Below are 14,038 nucleotides of genomic sequence, written 5' to 3'. Positions count from 1 at the left end.
GCTTAGTTATAATGAGTTGGAGTGTGCAATGCAGGCAGACGTGCTCTGCAAATGTCTTTGCACTAGTGGGACTATAGCAAAGTCCAATAGCCACGTTTAGGATGCCACTAGGTACACTGAGTGTTTGCTAGTATAATGGCTTAGTTATAATGAGTTGGAGTGTGCAATGCAGGCAGACGTGCTCTGCAAATGTCTTTGCACTAGTGGGACTATAGCAAAGTCCAATAGCCACGTTTAAGATGCCACTAGGTACACTGAGTGTTTGCTAGTATAATGGCTTAGTTATAATGAGTTGGAGTGTGCAGAGGACAGGAGGGTACAGTGCCAGGATTGTGGGGCTCTGGGTAGAGGAATGGAAGCCTGCCTTTCTATTCCCTCCTAATAGGGAAATGCAGGGAGCAAATCCCTGACCTTGGCTACACAGACGCTGTTGCTGTTTTCAGGACCTGTCACCTTAACTCTGACCCTGCCGGTTTGAGCCCTTAAAAGGACTGCTAGAAAGTGCTCTCCCTAAGCTGTCCAGCGCTGTGTATGGAGCGCATACAGCTGTATCAGCGATAGGACAAAGGACGGAGCTGCGACAGTGATGTCTGACACCAAAGACGCAGAAGAGATAATGGCGTCCTGGAGGAAAATGTCCGGTTTTATAATGCAGGGACATGTGACATGGACATCCTATCACACATGCCGTTGCTTCTCTGGCTAAAAGTCCACTTAGCTGTGTGTGTGTCTGGGATTGGCTGACATGCTGGCCCGCCCCACTACACGCGCGCGCTTAGGGAAGGAAGACAAGGAAAAAAAAAAAATGGCGATCGCCATTATAGAAACAGCAGTGATCTGAAGGCGCTGTTCACGCACACTATACACTGAAATGTCATAATAGTGTGATTCACAGAGTGACTTACACTATTACAGCGGAAACCAAGCTAGGATTTAGCTGGTTTTTTGCTGCTAGAACCGTTCTCGAACGTTTCTAGAACTATCGAGCTTTTTGCAAAAGTTCTAGTTCGATCTAGAACAGGGCCCAAAATCACTCGAGCCTAGAACTGGAGAACCTCGAACCACGCTCAACTCTAGTGCCAAGCAAGTTTCAACACGTCTGCCTTCTACCCTCCTGCCCTTTTGCTATGCTATTTTTATAGCAAACAGTGCTGAAACTTAGTGGCATCCACAAAGTGTCTGCAATAGTAACTTAGTGTCCCACTGGTGCCAAGCAAGTTCCACATCCTCTGCATTCTACCCTCCTGTCCATTTTGCTACACTATTTTTATAGCAAACAGTGCTGAAACTTAGTGGCATCCACAAAGTGTCTTCTATAGTAACTTAGTGTCCCACTGGTGCCAAGCAAGTTCCACCACCTCTGCCTTCTACCCACCTGCCCATTTTGCTACATTATTTTTATAGCAAACAGTGCTGAAACTTAGTGGCATCCACAAAGTGTCTGCTATAGTAACTTAGTGTCCCACTGGTGCCAAGCAAGTTCCACCACCTCTGCCTTCTACCCTCCTGCCCATTTTACTATGCTATTTTTATAGCAAACAGTGCTGCCAGTTTTAGGGCCAAAATTGCATTGTCAGGGATAGTCAGTGTTGGTTCTTCAGCTGTCAATAAAGCTAGACCACCTCTGCAATCTACACCACCTCTCTATTTTTGCTACCACATTTTAAGTGACCAATCCTGTCGCTAACAAAATGAGTGGCAAAAGGACAGATGCTGGTGGAAAGGGGAACAGGCGTGTTGGAAAAGGAAAAAAGTTTGTGTCCGTGGGAAAGGTGGGAAAAGTACATTAACATCTGCTGAAGATAGGCCATCTTCCAGCAAAAGTAAGATGTCTACTACGTTCCGTGGACAATCTGATGTGCTTCTTTTTTACGGAACAAAACATCTGGAACAAAGGTAGACAATGCACAAAAAAAACACATGCTTGAATTGATCTCAAGTGCTCCAACAAGTGGCCTCTCCTCCACCTCAACTTCAAAATCCAAAAAACAACATTCCTCTGAGTTGTCATACCAATCGCACTTGCTTTCTCCCAGCTCTCAAGTCTCCACCCGCCCTGCAGAGTATGGTGTAACAGAGATGGCTGAGTCTGCAGAGCTGTTCAGCCACACTATAGGCTGGGAATCAGAGGTCTGCTCCCAAACCACAGTGAGTACAGACCAGGAAATGAACTGCAGTGATGCCCAGAAGCTTTCTGATTCAGATTCAGCCTCTGATGACCAAGTTTCTGAGCATAATGTAGACCTTCATTCTAAAACTGTAACACCTGTTGGTAGAGACAATGAGGAACATACTGATGACGATGAGACACAGATACCAGATTGGAATTGCAACTTAACTATTCAGTCAGGGCAGGTAGAGGTAAGGTCTGAGGGCGAGTGGAGTGCAAACACAATGCTAGATGATGAAGTTCTAGATTCCACATACTGTCAACCCTCAGTCGGGCACTCGAGGAGGTCAACAGAAGCGGTGGAGGAGGATGCAACTGACGACGAAGTTACCTTGCTCCTTCCTGGACAGAGTCGGAGTCCTCGTAGCACGTCTACAAGTGCATCCTCAGCCAACACTCTGCCTCTGAGCAGAAGTCGGGGTGGCTCTGCTGGTCGCATGTCCTCTAAGCCTTGCCTAGCCTGGTCCTTTTTTGACCTTGCAAAGGATCTCCCAAATCATGTGATCTGTAAAATTTGTCAGAAATCTATAAGTAGAGGCCAAAACTTCACCAGTTTGACAGCTTCTTCCATGAATTGTCACATGAATAACAAGCATAAGTCCCAGTGGGAAGCTCACCATGCTGCAATGCAGCCTAGCGGAGCGGGCCAACCACCTCCTGCCCCTTCCAGTGCATGCGTGCACTCTTCATCTTCTATGACTGTGGGGACAGCTGTCAGACCTGTTCTTCCACGCAGACCTTCAGCTACTTTAACCACAACAGGTGGTGGTGTACAGCTCTCTCAGACATCGAGAGAACCAACTTTGGATGAAGGCAACATGTCTCATGTCTCTGCCTGATCTTTCCTCACAGACCAGCAGTTTTGCAGGGACACCCTACTCACCACCGTCTCCACACAGCAGCCAGATCTCGGTCCCTCAGATGTGGACAAATAAAAGGCCATTTCCTCTGACCCATGACAAAGCTAAGAGGTTGACTTTATCCCTCTGTAAGTTCTTGGCCACGGAAATGTTGCCTTTCCTCCTCTTGGACACAGAGGATTATCGAGACCCTATGTCTGTTGCAGTGCCCCAGTACCAGATGCCCAGTCGCCACTACTTCTCCAAGAAAGGTGTGCCTGCGCTACACCAGCATGTCGCACACAACATCACTGCTTCCTTGAGAAACTCTGTGTGTGACTGGGTGCATTTCACCACCGATACTTGGATAAGTAAGCATGGACAGGGGCGTTACATGTCGCTGACTGGGCACTGGGTAACTATGGTGAGAGATGGAGAAGGGTCTGCTGAACAAGTCTTGCCGTCCCCACGACTTGTGCTTCAATCCTCTGTATGTCAAAGTTCCTCCACTGCTTCTGCCTCCTCAACCTCGTCTGGGTCCTCCACCTCCACCCCCAAGCCTGCCTAGTCAGGCAACTCGTGTTGCAACTGCGCACAAGGAATCCTGCACACCTCCATACTATGCTGGCAGCAGAGCTCAACGGCATCAGGCGGTCTTTATCTTGAAATGTCTTGGAAATAAGAGTCACACTGCGGATGAGTTGTGGTTGTCTCCACTCAACCTGCAGCCAGGGAAGGCCGTGTGCGACAATGCTGCAAACCTGGGTGCGGCCCTTTGCTGGGGCAAGGTGACACATGTGCCTTGTATGGCTCACGTGTTGAACCTTGTTGTCCAGCAATTTTTAACTCACTATCCCGGCCAAGATGGGCTTCTGCACAGGGCACGGTCACGCTCTGCTCACTTTCGCCGTTCAACCGTTGCAACTGACCGACTTGCATCACTTCAGAAGTCTGCCAGTTCATCGCCTGAAATGTGATGTGGCGACACGCTGGAATTCCACTTTCCACATGTTACAGCAACTGTGGCAGCACCGCCGAGCCCTGGTGCAATACGTTATGACGTATAGCATAGGCCAACAAGATGCAGAGGTGGGGCAGATCACGCTGATGGAGTGGTCTCAGATCAAGGACGTATGCACCTTTCTGCACAGTTTTGAGATGGCGACGAATATGTTTAGCACTGACAATGCCATTATCAGCATGACAATTCCAGTCATTTACATGCTGGAGCACACGCTAAACACTATTCGGAGTCAGGGGGTGAGACAAGAGGAATGGGAGGAAGTACAGGAGGATTCATATGCGCAAGGGATACCAACATCTACAAGATCCAGACATTCATCATCACCAAGGCGGCAGGCATGGGACGGTGGGGGAGAGGGATTAACAAAGGCGCATGGTAGCAGCCAAAATGTTGAGGAAGGTGCAGGAAACCAGGAGGAAAGGGAGGACGAACTCTCGATGGACATGGAAGACTCAGCAGATGAGGGAGACCTTGGTCAAATTTCGGTTGAACGAGGTTGGGGGGAGATGTCAGAGGAAGAAAGCACGGTTAGCACCTCTATGCCACAAACACAGCGAGGACGTGGTCCGCATGGATGCGCAAGACACATGAGCGCCTTCTTGCTGCACTACCTACAACATGACCCTCGGATTGTCAAAATTAGAAGTGATAATGACTACTGGGTTGCCACACTATTAGATCCCCGGTACAAGTCCCAATTTTTGTGAAGTAATTTCAGCCATAGAAAGGGAAGCACGTATGCAGGAGTATCAGCAGAAGCTGTTACGCAATCTTAGCTTGGCTTTTTCAGCAAACACCTGTGGTGCACGGAGTGAATCTCCCAGTTGTAACTTGACAAACATGGGACTGTCTCGTCATCAACAGTCTAACTGTACCAGCAGAACCGTATCTGGTGCTGGTAACAGCAATTTTATTGAATCTTTTCATAATTTTTTTAGACCATCCTTTGCAAGGCCACCAGAGACAACGACTCTGACACATAGTCAACGGCTGGCGAGGATGATTCAGGAGTATCTCCAAATGAACAGCGATGCCATGACTTTGCAACTGGAGCCTTGCTCATTTTGGGCTTCAGATCTTGAAAAATGGCCTGAGCTCGCCATTTACGCCTTGGAGATCTTGTCGTGTCCCACAGCCAGCGTTGTCTCTGAACATGTCTTCAGTGCTGCTGGGTGTGTGCTGACAGATAAGCGCACGCGTCTGTCCACTGACAATGTGGACAGACTAACGTTCATCAAGATGAACAAGTCATGGATCCGCAAGGACTTTACTACCCCTGTGTCATCCTGGGGAGAGTAAAGGCTTGTGGATTTGGAATGTGCTTGATGCTAATGTACCTGTCAAGTTTGCAACTGGGACACAAGTGATGCCACTGAAATGGTGTCTGTGGGGCCCAATTTTTGGAAAAAAGGGAGACTCTACTTGGAGTCCCCCTGCGTTGTTTTTAAAAATGAGCCAAGATGAACAAGTCATGGTTCAGCAAAGACTTTGCTACCTACCCCGGTGTCATCCTGGGGACAGTTAAGGCTGGCGTATTTTTGAATGTGCTTGATGCAAATGTACCTGTGAAGTGTACAACTGGGGCATAAGTTCTGCCACTGAAGTGGTGTCTGTGGGGCCCAATTTTTTGAAAAAAGGGAGACTCTGCTTGGAGTCCCTTTGTTGTGCTTTTAAAAATGATCCAAGATGAACAAATCATGGATCAGCAAAGACTTTGCTACCTACACCGGTGTCATCCCGGGGACAGTTAAGGCTGGCGTATTTTTGAATGTGCTTTATGCAAATGTACCTGTGAAGTGTACAACTGCGGCACAAATGCTGCCACTGAAATGGTGTCTGTGGGGCCCAATTTTTGGAAAAAAGGGAGACTCTGCTTGGAGTCCCTTTGCTGTGCTTTTAAAAATGATCCAAGATGAAAAGATCTGGGATTAGCAAAGACTTTGCTACCTACCCCGGAGTCATCCCGGGGACAGTTAAGGCTGGCCTATTTTTGAATGTGCTTGATGCAAATCAACCTGTCCAGTTTGCAACTGGGGCACAACTGATGCCACTGAAGTGGTGTCTGTGGGGCCCAATTTTTGGAAAAAAGGGAGACTCTGCTTGGAATCTCCTTGCTGTGTTTTACATGATTTAAGAAGGGCATGCCATGCCTATATCTGTGTCTCCTCCTCTTTTTCCTCGTCCAGCTGTTTAGTTTTCGCATGGGTATTTGTCCTTGTCACTTTCCCATGTGTTTGTGTTGTCTTGGGAGTTCTTTGTCACCTTTTGGACACCTTTGAGGGTGTTTTCCAGGTGTTTTTAAGTGTTTGTAATTGCCTCCCATTCTTTTCAATGAGGTTCGCCGAACGGTTCGCCGAACCGAACTTGAACGCGGCCTCCGTTCGACAAACCGAACCGAACTCGAGCCTCTAGAGGTTCGCTCATTTCTAATCTTAAGCTATAGGTTGAACTGGATGGACTTAAGTGTACTTTCAACCTTAAAACTATGAAACTATATATGGCATCAAAATATGTTAGTTAAATATTAAATCTGATCAGGTCAAGCAAATTATTTGCTCATATTTATGATCTTCACAACATTAACAAATCTAACGCTGTGAGTCATGTTACTATCATTTGATCTACTGCAGTTAGAAAAGGTAGTAAAATTTTAAATACTGCAATAAAGGACAACAACAGATTTGTTTCATTTCAGACATATTTTATAAGCATCACTAATGGAGACCATGAAATCACTGATTAGAAATGTAAATTAAAATGTCAAGTCAATGAACATAAAGAATCTTACTTTGAAAGCACATTAATAATGAAATAAAATGAAAATACCAATATAAATACAAAAATGCAAATAATACAAAGGATTCTAGCGGGACCTCTGCGGTCAAGCACAGACTGTGTGCAATCTACATGAATTTACACATGACCAGCCTGATGAATCCAAAACTTTCACGGGTCTGTTGCATTTTATGCCTTGAGACTAAACAATTATAGTTTGTTTCATCATTTTCATGTCAGACTCAGCACTTCTTTATGCCTGGAGCCAAGAAACACAATTTTACATGACAGATGTAATATTACTGTGAATGAAACGACTTCTGAGAGATTATGTAGCCACTAAAATATAAAAATAATGCAATGAAACATCACATCCATCTCCATCCTTAGAAGGTTATTCATTACCTGTGAAATGTCTTAAACTTAGGTAAAGTCAGGTTTAGGCAAGAACTGTGATGTGCAGAAGACCTTCAGGTGTTGTGGGCCCAATGGAAAAATATTGGAGAGGTAGTCCAAGTGCCTATCTTTTTGGAAGAGCAAATAACATGCTAGAAAATAAATTATATAAATGAAAGGGTTGCAAAAAATATTTTTTGAAGAAGTTATCTCATTATTATCGGTACAATTTTCATGTTCACTAGAATTAGAACGCAAACTTCCTATAAATTAATGCACTGGTCACAATCATATTTTCATTGTACGCCTTATAGTATCTTAATTTGCTCATGATAACAGTAGATTATGTAAAAAAAAAAAAAAAAAAAAAAAAAGGATAATAATTGTTAGGTGTGGAAGTCTTGTAGAGCTGCATAAACAAAAACTGAATTTTCAGACTAATTTTTGAATGGGAGCTGCAGATTTCTTGCACGTAAGTATGGAATAAATTTAAAGTTTCAATTTTCAAATAAAGAATTGATTTTAACATTGACTTTTATCACCTATGTTTTGGATTTGTTATTACGGTACTTTCTGATTGGTGGGAGTCTAACTAAGGAGTCCCTTAACGATCCTAAAAACAGGCCCATCAGGTGGCAACTCTTTCTCTCTAGACACAATTTTTCGTCTACAGAACTGCTGGAAAAAGCTGAATGCTATTCTTGGCCGTCCTTGGCAGTACCATACTGAATGAATGGAATAGAGGAGAACGTGCATGGCCATCGCTCCATCCCAAAGGATCTTTTCCAAGCCCTGCTCTCAGGACCAGTGGGAGTCATAGCAGACAATCCCTGTATCAATCAGAAAGTTGTTGTCTATCCACATAGGTAAAAACTTTTAATGTTTAGAGTAGCCCTAGTTAAACTGTATATACACTATGTAACATATTCAAAGAAATAGTTGTACAAAATAATCATAGAGGTAAACAAATTGTTGCTATTATAGTTTCACTATTTACAGTAGCTCACGTCCCTGGTAAGCTATAGAAGGACATCTAATGAAAATTTTCCTCAGGGCATTTCACATATGTCCTCAGATGCATAGAAATTTCTACCAATAAATCCTTTTGTGATCAATAGGAGTTAAAGCTCTATTGAACCAAGTTATCTATGGGGATCCTTAATGGACTACAATTCATTCCTTTTCATTCAAGACTGATACTACAGACATCATGATTTATTTCTTCAATATTAACTCATAGAGAACAATTATTCAAGCAAAGACTGTTTGTACCGAAAACCAGGCATACGGGTCTCGGACCTAAACACAGACTTTAAAAAAAGTCCGTGTCTGAGGTCCATGTTCAGCTACTGTTTGTATGTTAAGCTAATCAAATAGCTTTATTGCATGTGGAAGATACTTGTGTGCTGCTGTGAATAATAAAGATAAAAAATGATTACCAACACAGGTAAAACAGACAGCTGGGGGCTGAAACCCCCAATTGTGAGTTTCATCTTGACTGGTTATCAAAAATAGAGGGGATTCCACATGTTTATTTAAATTATTTAAGTAAATAATTTGAAAGACGGTATGGGGTTCCCTCTATTTTTGATAACCTGTCAACGTAAAGCAGACAGCTGGGGGCTGTTATTATCAAGGTGGGAAAGGCAATGTTTATTTGGCCCTTCCCAGCCTAAAAATAGCAAGTCACAGCCAACCCTGAAGTGGCATATTTATTAGATGCACCAATTCTGGAGCTCTCCCCGGCTCTTCCCAATTGCCCTGGTGCTGTGGCAATTGGGGTAATTGTTTTGAGGTTGATGTCAGCTGTAAATTGACATCAGACATCATGTCACCCCTATTACTAAGCCGGTAATTATAGCATTAAAAAAGCACACACAGGAAAAAAGTTTCTTTGAATAAAGACTCACCCATATGCCCTCGTTCACCAAAATAATTAATAAAAGATATTCTTGAAGTTCCGACATAATCCAAAGAGTAATGTCCCACAACGCCAATCAATTCCTATGAAGCTGCATTCTGAGAACTTTCTCAGAATAAGGCTCCATAGATTACTGCCGGTCAGTGGCAGACCATAATGTCTCATGAACGGTGACATCACTGCTCTAGAGAATTTTTGGAGTGCCACTGAATGGCAGTAACCTATGCAGCTGTGTTCTGAGAAAGTTCAGAGTGAAATGGGCTATTTTAGAAAATCTGTCCACTACTACTCAGATGACACTGCACCAGAGGACTTCGACAGGTCGGTGATAAAGTCTATAGATATATGCTGCCAAGGAGCAGATGGCACTGGAAGGGGCAGTAGTCATCCAGCAGGAATCTTTTTAGGGGTCTTGTTGCTGGCACTTAAGGGTCAAGCCGAATCAAACACCACATCTAAACACAGCGTAGGTCACCAGTAATGTCGAGAGATCAGCTGGATGGACTTTTTGTATCCCCACTGAAGACTTCCTGCCTGTTTCAGCGATGAATGTCTTTCAGGGAGGGACTCAAGGCACGTCTACTGGAATCACCATGAGCATCTTGCAAGACTCGATAATGTGTTGAGACACTTCCTCTTGATCGGCCCACAGAAAAGACCTCAACAGTGCATATGCCTTGACGTTCTTCTTGGCAGAACGGAAGTGCAAAACGAAATCAAAGTAGGCAAAGAACAGTGACCAACGGGCTTGGCATGGATTCTTCCTCTGAGCCAACTGTAGTTAGGCTAAGGTAGTCTGGTTGGTGCAGATGATGACTGGATGCACCGCTCCGTCCACATCTTATGACTTGCCCCCTTGTGGATCAGGGCTGTGATGGAAAGAATCCAGGATGAAATTTGAGGGATGAAGTGGTGGTAATAGTTGGTGAATCCGAGGAACCACTGGATTGCCTTTACTCCATCGAGATGGAGCCACTTCAGCACTGCTGATACCTTTTCTGGGTCCATCTTCAGGCCTGTGTCCAAGATTATTTAATCCAGGAAAGGTAGGGAAGACCATTCAAAGAGGCACTTTTCAAATTTAGCATATAGATGCTTCTCCCTTAGTCTCTGTAGTACCTGTTGAACATTCATCCTGAGTGTAGGTAGATCGGGAGAGAACATCAAAATGTCATCCAGGTAGACCACCACACAAGAATAGAGCAGGTCTCGAAATATATCATTGACGAATTTTTGGAATACCACCGGTGTATTGCTAAAACTTAATAGCATTACCCGATACTTATAGTGGCTGTCGTGAGTATTAAAGGTCATCTTTCATTCATCACCCAACCGTATCCGGATGAAGTTGTATGCACCATGGAGTTCAGCTTGGAGGAAATCCTGAAACCAAAGAGCTGGTTGAACAATTCCAGTATAAGCGGCAGCGAGTACTTGTTCTTGGTCGCAATTTGGTTGAGACCACTGTAGTCAATACATTGCTGAAGGGAACAATCCTTTCTCTTTACAAAGAAGAGCCCAGCTCTGGCCGGTGAGGTGGACTTTTGCATGAATCCTCTTGCCAGGTTCTTCTTGATGTATTCAGACATGGCTTAGGACTTTGCCTGAGACTAAGGATATATACGACTGCGTGGAGGAGTGGAACAAGGACTTAGGTCATATAATTGTCCTATTAACCTATGTGGTAGCAAAGATTCAGTCTCCTTTTTATCGAAGACATGCGCATAGTAGGCAGATGGCAGACCCAGAAGATTTGAGGGTCTCACAGGTGACTGAGCAGGTTGAACTGAGACAAGACATTCTTTGTGGCAGCAGTGACCCCACATAAGCACATCTCTGGATCTCCAGTCTAAAACTGATTCATGCCTTTGAAGCCATGGCAGGCCTAATAACAGAGGATACGATGTTCCTGGTAACATGTACATAAAGTGATTCTCTCCCTGTGTAGCATTCCCACCCAAAGGTCAACCTGCTCAGTGATGAACTAAAAAGCCTCAGACAGGGGATTTGCATCCATGGATGACATTGCAAAGGGAGCTTGGAGCTCAAGCACTGGAATCCGATACCAATCCACAATGGCCTATTGTATAAGGTTCCCAGCGGAACCAGAGTTTAGTAAGGCTGACTTGGTAAATTGTTGCTACTCATTATGGAAATGAATATATGCAGCATAGGGAAGGAGAGGACTTGCTCTCACCTAAGCTATGCTCTCCTACCAACCCTAGGCTTTACAGTTTCCTGGCTTTTTTGACAGAAGTGAATCAGGTGCGCATGACTTGTGTCGTGGGCGGGGAGGGCGCCGCCGCTGCTGGTCGCTCGCCAACGCTAGGGTCCCTCTCCGTGGGTAGGGGTTGGTGGTCCCGGGGCCTGGTGGAGTGACGGGAAGGCAGGGTTGGTGAGGTGCAGGGTTGCAGGGACAGCGCGGAGCGGTGCCGGATGGCATGGGTGTACTCACTCAGTAAGAGATGCACAAAGTTCTCGGTAAACCAAACGGCTGGATGGACGGGTCCCGTAGCCGGCTGCAGTGTCTCTCCCCGGACAGGTGATGGCGGCTGTCTTTCCCTGCACCTTGATGTACTTGTTTGACTACTATGGATCCCCAACGGTAGTCCGCTCCCTGGTGTATGAATGCCGGAGAAGCCCGTTTGCCCGCAGGCGCTGGCCCTTGGGTCTCTAGCCTTAGGTGGTAGCTGTATACCCTGGGCGGTTGCCTTCTATCGGGTCTTGGTTGTTAGGAAACCCCTGGGGTTCCGGTCACACTCGGATTTGACTATTATCGGCAGCTCCAAGCCTGGTCGGGGTCCGATGGCCCTGCCTGTGTGTACTGGCTTCACTTCGCTCCCCGGTCGGTACCGGCGGGCCAACACCCGACCCCGGTCCTACGGTTCCGCGTTGCTTCACCATTCCTGCAGACGGCCACCACCGTCTGCCAACCTTGCTGTCCGTGCCTGGGCCACAAGCCCAGACACCCAAGTGTTTACTCCTCACTCTTCAAACTCCAACACTCAACTGTCACTTTTCCCGCCTCCAGGCCTGTGAACTCCTCGGTGGGTGGGGCCAACCGCTTGGCTCTGCCCCACCTGGTGTGGACATCAGACCCTGGAGGGAGGCAACAAGGATTTTATGTTTGGCTAATATTACTGTCTAATGGGGGTGGGGGTGTTTGTGTGTTATCTGTGATGACCTGGCTAGTCCAGGGCGCCACACTTGCACAGTAGAATCACCCCTCTCCAATGTGACAAATCTCTCAGCAGAGCTTTTACCTGATGCACTTGATCCACCTATATGGACTTGGAAGGAGGCATGGAATCTGTGGGTGATGGCTTTGTGGAATGAAAGAGCCAGGCAGAACGACCTCTTCTCTTGGTTCGCCTCTCTGAATCATACTTGGAACCTGAGGTCAATGCGGATAGCCAGCAATACCAGGTCGTCCAGAGAAGAAGGCACATCTCAACCAGTCAGCTCATCTTTAATCCTACTGGAGAATCTTTCCCAGAATGTAGCCACCAGTGCTTCATTATTGCAGCCCAGTTTAGAGGACAGGGTGCAAAAACGAATAGCATATTAGCATATGGTGATACTCTCCTGGTAAAGTCTAAAGGCCCCGTCACACACAAAGATAAATCTTTGGCAGATCTGTGGTTGCAGTGAAATCATGGACATAGTGTTCCATTTGTACGCAGCCACAAACCTGGCACTGATTGTCCACAATTTCACTGCAACCACAGATCTACCGCAGATTTATCTCTGTGTGTGACAGGGCCTTAAGAAATGAGGATGGGATGCAGTTGAGGAAACTTGACGTAGCTCATGGAAGACCTTGTGGAACACAGCTAGGAAGGTAGGCAGGTTCTGAATGATATAACAATCTTTATTGAAATTCAAAAGGACATACATATATGAATTTAAAATATCATTATTCATCAATAAACAAGATGTTTAGAGGTATAAGGAGGACTTCTTACCAGCAATCACCCCCCACATAAGTGTGTGTGTGGATCCCAATCAATAATTGCAAACATGCATAATCTATACTGGCAGCAATAACAAAGTATCTGCTTCAGTAAAAATGGTATCGTCCCTAATGGGCCAGATTATGTCAGAAAACTGCTGCACATATATGTAGAAAGATAAAGCCTAAAGACTGTCCCAGGGTAATCGCCCAACTCTATATAGATATCAAAGTAGAATTTGTGAATGTATCGAGGCTTACCCATATAAAGGACAGAAAAAAGGGCAGGAGATCCAAACTGTGGGGGGAAGACAAGCAGCTCCCAGTCCTGAACGCGTATCGCTCTCGCTTCCTCAGCAGGCTGGAGGCGGGGGTGGAAGTGCGTTCATTCCCTGATCACAACATTAAATACACCTGATCCATTAATTAGTCGGCCGGTGATGTGCGCACGTCATGTCGGCGCACGCGTAATGCACAGCCCCCGGTTGTTGTGGCAACATGATGCAGCTCTCCAGCCACAGTGCGCATGCCCGGGGAGAAATCTCCCGATGACGTCAATGCGCATGCGCATCGGGCATAAGGAGGCCGCAGAATGTGTACACCCGGGGGAGGCTGTCAGAAAGCGCACGCACGTACGGCGCACATCACCGTATAGTGCAAAAGGGGATTCGAGCATATATATTCACATACCTTCATTGCCTAATGACCTAATATGCCTCGAAATAGATGTGTGTCCACATACAAAAATAGTATGTTTAAGAGCAAAGCATATTATGTGTAAGTAAACTAGGTGATTATAGCTTTATTCTCATTAAGCACATAGTGCATCCCACTTAATAAGGCACTATAGGCATTCAATTACATACAGAAGAGTTGATAATAATAGCATCCAGTAATGTTTATATACATGGGTACAGATATGTATGTACATACAAAAAGGGGGATATTAGGTCATTAGGCA

The sequence above is a fragment of the Anomaloglossus baeobatrachus genome, chromosome 1 (genome assembly GCF_048569485.1).
Source record: "Anomaloglossus baeobatrachus isolate aAnoBae1 chromosome 1, aAnoBae1.hap1, whole genome shotgun sequence".
Lineage (NCBI taxonomy): Eukaryota > Metazoa > Chordata > Amphibia > Anura > Aromobatidae > Anomaloglossus > Anomaloglossus baeobatrachus.
Note: the sequence above shows the minus strand (reverse complement) of the source record.